Below are 6283 nucleotides of genomic sequence, written 5' to 3'. Positions count from 1 at the left end.
GATGTTCAGGGGTGTTCCATTGCCAGCTTGAACTTGGCCATGATGGAAGTTTTCACCACAGACACTAGCAAACAGAACAAATGAGGGCTTCCTGACTGTGAACCAGTTACTAAACATTCGAAGCTCAGCACTAGCCTGAAAGGCAGTTTATACCGCAGTAAGCAACAGGCTTTGAGCCCAAGGCACACATAAGCCCTTTCATTTCTTGGCTTAACTCCCACCCAGCCTAGCCCAACTTTAGGCCATCATAGACAGGCTGCCTCCTGGGATTAGAAAACTGTCCTTTACAAGGCTTAGTCAGCCTGCAGGGTTGGATAAAACATAAATCTGTATAGTGAAGCTCTTCCTATAGCCGTATATCCTATACCTCTATCACAAATGTAATTGTATATTCACCATACCTTGTACACAGGAGTATCTGTGACACAGCTTTGGTAGGGTAAATGGGAGTTCTGGAATATTAATGTAAATTTATCTAACCAATTTTACATTACTATAACAACCCATTGTTTTATCAGTTAACCTCAAAGTTCGATTTCATGCAGTTTCTCTCCCATGTATATTTTATAGGGTCTCATTAAATCAGAGCCACACTTAGGCTCAGAGGTTGTGGAAATTGGCAATGGCACTTTAATTCAAGAATTCCGTAAGCATGGGGCCTCTGTCTCTTCATCATTCTAAAGCTGAATGCGATCTAGATGCTTTTGAGAATCCTCTGGCTCTATTGCACATGATACTACACTTCTGTTCTCTTCTGGAGAGCTCACCTCCCGCACTTGACACCGTGGGGGCACTGAAGTTAATAACCGTTTTTGAAGTCTTTCAGAGTTGCATAAGCTTGTGGACTAGCATGGAAGACCATGTTTTACACTAGGCATGTCGTTTCTAGCAGATAGCTTCAGCTTTACCTCCAATGCCAGCTTGCCTGCTGATCAGAGCAGAATTCTGATTCCAAGAAAAGACTTAAAGAGATAAAGGCCTCCTGGTAAGGAGCTTTTCCTGCCTTAGGGGCAAACTGCAGCTAACCTCAAGCCAAAAGGAAAGGGAGAAGTCCTGAGCTGTTTCCTTTTAGCGGTCTAGAAGACTAAAGAAGAAGGGTTGAGATCTGTACTGGAGTTTTGATTTGGCATCCTTGGCTGAGCCAAGGAAAGGGAGGAGGAAGAAGTAAGGGAGGCATCAGATGTAAGGCAGGGGGTACTTCGTATTGGATTAGAAAGGAAAAATCATGGTAACTAAGCAAAAAGTTTATGCACGGGCCTCTAGTGTAGTCCTCGTGGTCTAAAGAGCGAGCACACCAAGCAGCTCAGATAGAGAGTCTGTTGCTCCTGACCATGAACCTGTAGGTCACTTGTGTCTGCATGGAAAATCAGTAAGTGTCCCTAACTGCTCACCCTCACGTCTAAGCACTCCGCTCTTTCAGGTTCTAGGTTTACAAGCACCATGGCTTCCATGTCTTGATCCACAAGATGACTTTGTTAAACAGACACTGTAACTTTTTTTTTTTTCAACAGAGAAATAATTGAAGATTCTGATAGGAAATTAGACCAGACATACTGGTGCATGTCTACTCCCAGTATTCATGAGGCTGAGATGAAAGGATCACACTGAAGCTGAGGAAAACATGGGCTACAGAGAGAGGTCTTGTCTCAAAAATAAATAAATGGACAGGGAATGAACTCACAATCCCAGGGGTGTTGAGTGGAGATCATGTTGGGCTCCCTCTTTCGTGTCTACTAACTGTGTGCTTTCCCAGGTTCCAATGACCTCTGGATACTTATGTCAGAACTGTTAACTGAGGTGAGGAATCTTTGAACTGCTGCTTGCTTGGGAACCCACAACACCATACTGGAGAAAGAAAGGCTTGATAAACTCATGGGTCCAGCCTTAGAGACATGTGTCATGTCCAGTGTCATGCAGAGTGAGAATCAAGGCTGGGACATTTCATGTGACCCTCCTGTCTCCAGCTGCTTGTCAGTTGTCATGTACCCAAACATCCTTCACATTTGCCCTCCTTCAGCCACTTGGGCAACATGGAGAAAAAAAATCATTACTTATAAATCCTTGACCGTGGTTGCAAGGACAGTGTAACATTTTCTGCCAGCTTGGGAGTGGACTAAGGAACGGGGACAGAGGGAGGCAAGCATGCTCCAAGCTCAGCTGTCACTTTGCATTTCATCTGCCCTGTGCCAGGCACTGGATTTATTGCTGGTGAGAAAGATGACTCATGTTCTTCTGATGCCAAGCAACTAATTTATCTCGCCATGGCTTGGTAGGCACAAACGTTTAGTGTGTGATCAAAAATAGAGACCACCTGTCACCCAGTACCTTGGAACTGGTCACCAAGCCTGAGAACTTACTCAAACATTTAGCCCAAATACAACCAGATAGACTTTGTCTTAGGAGTCATCTTTTGTGACACAGTTACAGAAACTAGAAGAAATGTAGTGGGAGGAGGCATCTCACTTGGACGTCACCTGTCCTAGGCTTATTCCCATTTGATCTACTATACTGACTTGCCTTTTTCTTTCTTTCTTTTTTTTTTGGCGGGGACAACAAATTTCTTTTCTTTGAGCCACATTATTATTATCTCCTGGAAAGGGTTAAGGGGATTATCTTTTTGCTTTTCTTTAAAACAAAAACAAAAACAAAAACAAAACAAAAAAACCATACTTTTGCTAATTCTTAAAGAGTTTCATGAATCTATCTTGATCATATTCACAGGAGCTGTTCTCCATGACTTCATCCAAACCTACCCCCTCCTGTCTCTATTTTGTGTCCTTTTTTTGTTTTATGCTCTCATACAGCAGATGCCCTGGTCCTCTGGCTTTTCCTGTCTTTCTGCTCCTCTTTCATGATGTTTCCCGAACCTTAGGTGTAGGGGATGCACTGTAAGAGTATTTAGCTGCACCTGGTCACCCCGCAGTCAGCTGATCTCTGCGTTTTGACCCGTTAAGGCTTTCTATAATGATCTCCATCTACTGCAAAAAAAAAAAAAACCCTTCTTTTCTGAAGAGTGGGAGCTACATTTATCTGTGGGTAAAGGGTAGGTATTTAGAGTACAGATAGGTACTATACTAGTTCGGGGAAGTGGCAATGTTGGTGCTCCTCTGGCTTCCAAGGCCTCGCCAGTCAGAGGCTGTGATTTATTTTGATATGCTCTTTAAATGGTCATACTTTATACAGAGGCATCTGCTATAGATTTTTCCCCCATAAGGTCCATACTATGCTAGAGCCTTCTCTATGCTATGGGGAAACAGCCTAAACTCAATACTGCTCTGATGGTCAGCAGTTTCTACTTCTGTAGTTCTCCATGACTTCAGTAGGAGGCTTTGGTGTGCTAAGAAAGCTTTGGGCAGTCTAACGGTTAGTGTTAATTGGGGATGACTGGGGAGGGTGCTCAAGATCCATCTTAATTGTTGGCAATGTCCCTTCATGAGCTAAAGATTCTAGGTTTTATACATGCAGAAAGTGAACTGAACTGCGGCACGCATGCAACCCTCTCTGTTTCCTGGTTGTCAATGCACCATGACCAGATGCTTCAAGCTCCCTCTGTCTTGACTTTCTATGATGTACCTTGAGCTGTGAGCCATCAATAGCCCTTTGTCCCTTAGGTTGCTCCTTTCCAGATTATTTTATCATGGCAACAGGGAAAAATGAAAACAGGTCATTCAAAGAAACTGAGACTCCATCTCAATGAAGAGGAGTATTTGGAGTCTTGATGGCAGTCAGATGAAATTTTAATTCCTGTACATAGAAGAACCTGAGCACTTAGCACACTGTCATTCACCATCTTCCATACACAATCTGTAAAATGGGATGAGAGCATCTGCTTTACAGCATTTCCTGTAACCAGGAAATCAGCATGTATTAGCACTCCACCACGAAACTTCCAGAGATCAGAGATTTTCTTTTTTTTCCGAGACAGGGTTTCTCTGTGCAGCCCTGGCTGTCCTGGAACTCACTCTGTAGACCAGGCTGGCCTTGAATTCAGGAATCTGCCTGCCTCTGCCTCCCAAGTGCTGGGATTAAAGGCGTGCACCACCACTGCCCCCAGAGACATTCTTAAGTGCTTAAAAATATTAGCTGTTATCCTTAGTGTTTGAGTGAGATTATCTAAAAACTTCTTGCAGTCTCAAAAGACACCTGCAGAGGAAGAGCTGGTCAAGGGTGTGCTGTCATATGTTTCCCTCTGTCCAACAGCCTGTCTCATGCAGCGTCTCTAATACACACACACACACACACACACACACACACACACACACATGCACATACACACACACACACACACACACACACACACACACACACACAAAGAGAGAGAGGCAGAGACAGACATACAGACAGACAAACAGACACAAAGAAAGACAGGCAGACAGATACACACGCACCTATGTGCGCACACGTGCACACACACACACAGAGAGATACAAAGAAAGACAGACAGACAGACACAGAGACACAGACAGACACAGACAGAGAGACAGAGAGACAGACACTCACAAAGAAAGACGGACAGTCAGACAGACACACACCTCTGCACTCACGAGCACATGCACACATACAATTCTGTCTGCAGAAACTGGACTGTTTTCCAAGCCTCTAGAACAGAAGTACCAAATGCTCTTTAGAAACCGAAATTACTTTGGAGATAACAGACTCAAGAAGGTGGGTGTAAAATACAAATAATAGGCAAGTTCATACTGAAATCTTTACTTTTAGGAGTCACGGGCCTTCCTCTTCACTTTTTTTTTTCTTTTTCCAAAAGCGTCATTGCCATTTATGTGGTTTGTAAATGATCTTTCCTCTGGAAATTAGACATCACTACATAAGATGCAAAATTGCAACGGATTAAATATATGAAAAGCTCAAATTACTTTTAGGCCAGGTTAAGTCCTCCTTTGGGCATGGCAGACTATAAGAACAAATTTGCTCTGAGTCACATATTTTTACATAAACCAAAGAGGCTACCCCTAAGAATGATTGTCTGGCTTAGGTTCCCCGCCCCCATGGTGCCCCACATACTGTAACAGGAAGACGGTAGCAGTTTCAAGACTTGAACTTTCTCTCACATTTTTTCTTCACCTAAACCAAGCAGAGTTTCTCCAGTAAAAACTACTGATCACCCTGATGCTTGCAGTGGGGGGTGGTCACGGGTCTTTATTAGCTCATCCTTTAGATGAAGAGCTAATAAAGACTGACTATTCCTCACACACCAAAGGGTGCCAGGCGGAGAGGAGAGGCTTGCCCTCTTGGATCCAGCTTTGTTTCTCTGATTCCGTAGTAATAAGGGCAACACTTGTTAGAGGTCAGCCAATATTAGGGTCTTTAGGATTATCTTAACTTATACCCCCCAATCTCTCCACAATCTCTCAGAACAGCATAAGAGAAAGGACTTGTCCAAGGTCACTCAGGGGTTAGGTGGTTGAATCATAGTCCAGGATAGTGATAACAGGACAAAAGGTTAGAACTCTGTCCCGTAATAATGACCTCAGAAGCATCAGAGTGCTCATAAAATAATTAAAATATGATGGCACGATGCAATAGTTTTGACCTGACAAGATAGTTAAGTAGATTAACTTGAGGTGAAGTGACTATGTAAAAATCTTCAAGCAAATGGATAAAAACACTCCAGAACATCCACTCAAGAAGAAAAACAAAAGAGAAAATCAGGGTTTTCCCCCCTTTCAAATAAAACAGAACACCCAACGTTTTGTTTTGTTTTTGAAGCAGTCCCTCCTGGATCCCAGGCTGGTAATGAGGTCACTCTGTAGCCATCTTATTGACAACACCTCCTGAGTGCTTGGATTACAGACATGGCCCACCACATCTGGTACATGTGGTACTGGGGTCAAACCCAGTGCTTCCTGCATTGCTGGCAAGCAATCTACCACTAAGCTATAGGCCTGCTTTGATGCCTGCTGCAAATGCCAGTAGGGGTACAGCCACCCTCTTTCCCCCACAAGTTTCCTCGTATTGCTCAGTCCTACGTGTTTTGTGGCCTTCTAGAACGGAAGGTAATTGTGTCAGCCTGTGAGAAACAATTGAGAAACCTGTGGCTAAGCACCAGTTTTGTCTATTGTCAAAAGAAGAAAAATTGATTTTCTGCATTATTTGTTGATGCATTTTCCTAAACTCAAGGGAGGTGGTCCAAACTTTGAGTGGAGTCTTTCCAAGGCAAGAGGTAAATAGTATCGGTGACATTCCAAAGATTTGCCCTTTGGAGAAACTGAGATTGGGAGAGAGAGAGAGAGACAGAGAAAGAGAGAGAGAGAGAGAGAGAGAG

At 43.4% G+C, this 6283-nt stretch overlaps 1 long non-coding RNA gene across 1 annotated transcript in view; it reads left to right on the top strand.

Moving 5' to 3' along the window:
* Positions 1-718: 718 nt before the first annotated feature.
* The window catches only part of LOC116086352, a 40206-nt gene continuing 34641 nt past the window's right edge, over positions 719-6283 (top strand). Inside the window, exon 1 of the long non-coding RNA XR_004116880.1 lies at positions 719-985. This is a non-coding gene — a long non-coding RNA (uncharacterized LOC116086352). The remainder of the gene's footprint in view (positions 986-6283) is intronic.

The sequence above is a fragment of the Mastomys coucha genome, unplaced genomic scaffold, assembly GCF_008632895.1.
Source record: "Mastomys coucha isolate ucsf_1 unplaced genomic scaffold, UCSF_Mcou_1 pScaffold12, whole genome shotgun sequence".
In the NCBI taxonomy this organism is placed as follows: Eukaryota; Metazoa; Chordata; class Mammalia; order Rodentia; family Muridae; genus Mastomys; species Mastomys coucha.
Note: the sequence above shows the minus strand (reverse complement) of the source record. Positions and strands in the feature narration are given on the sequence as shown.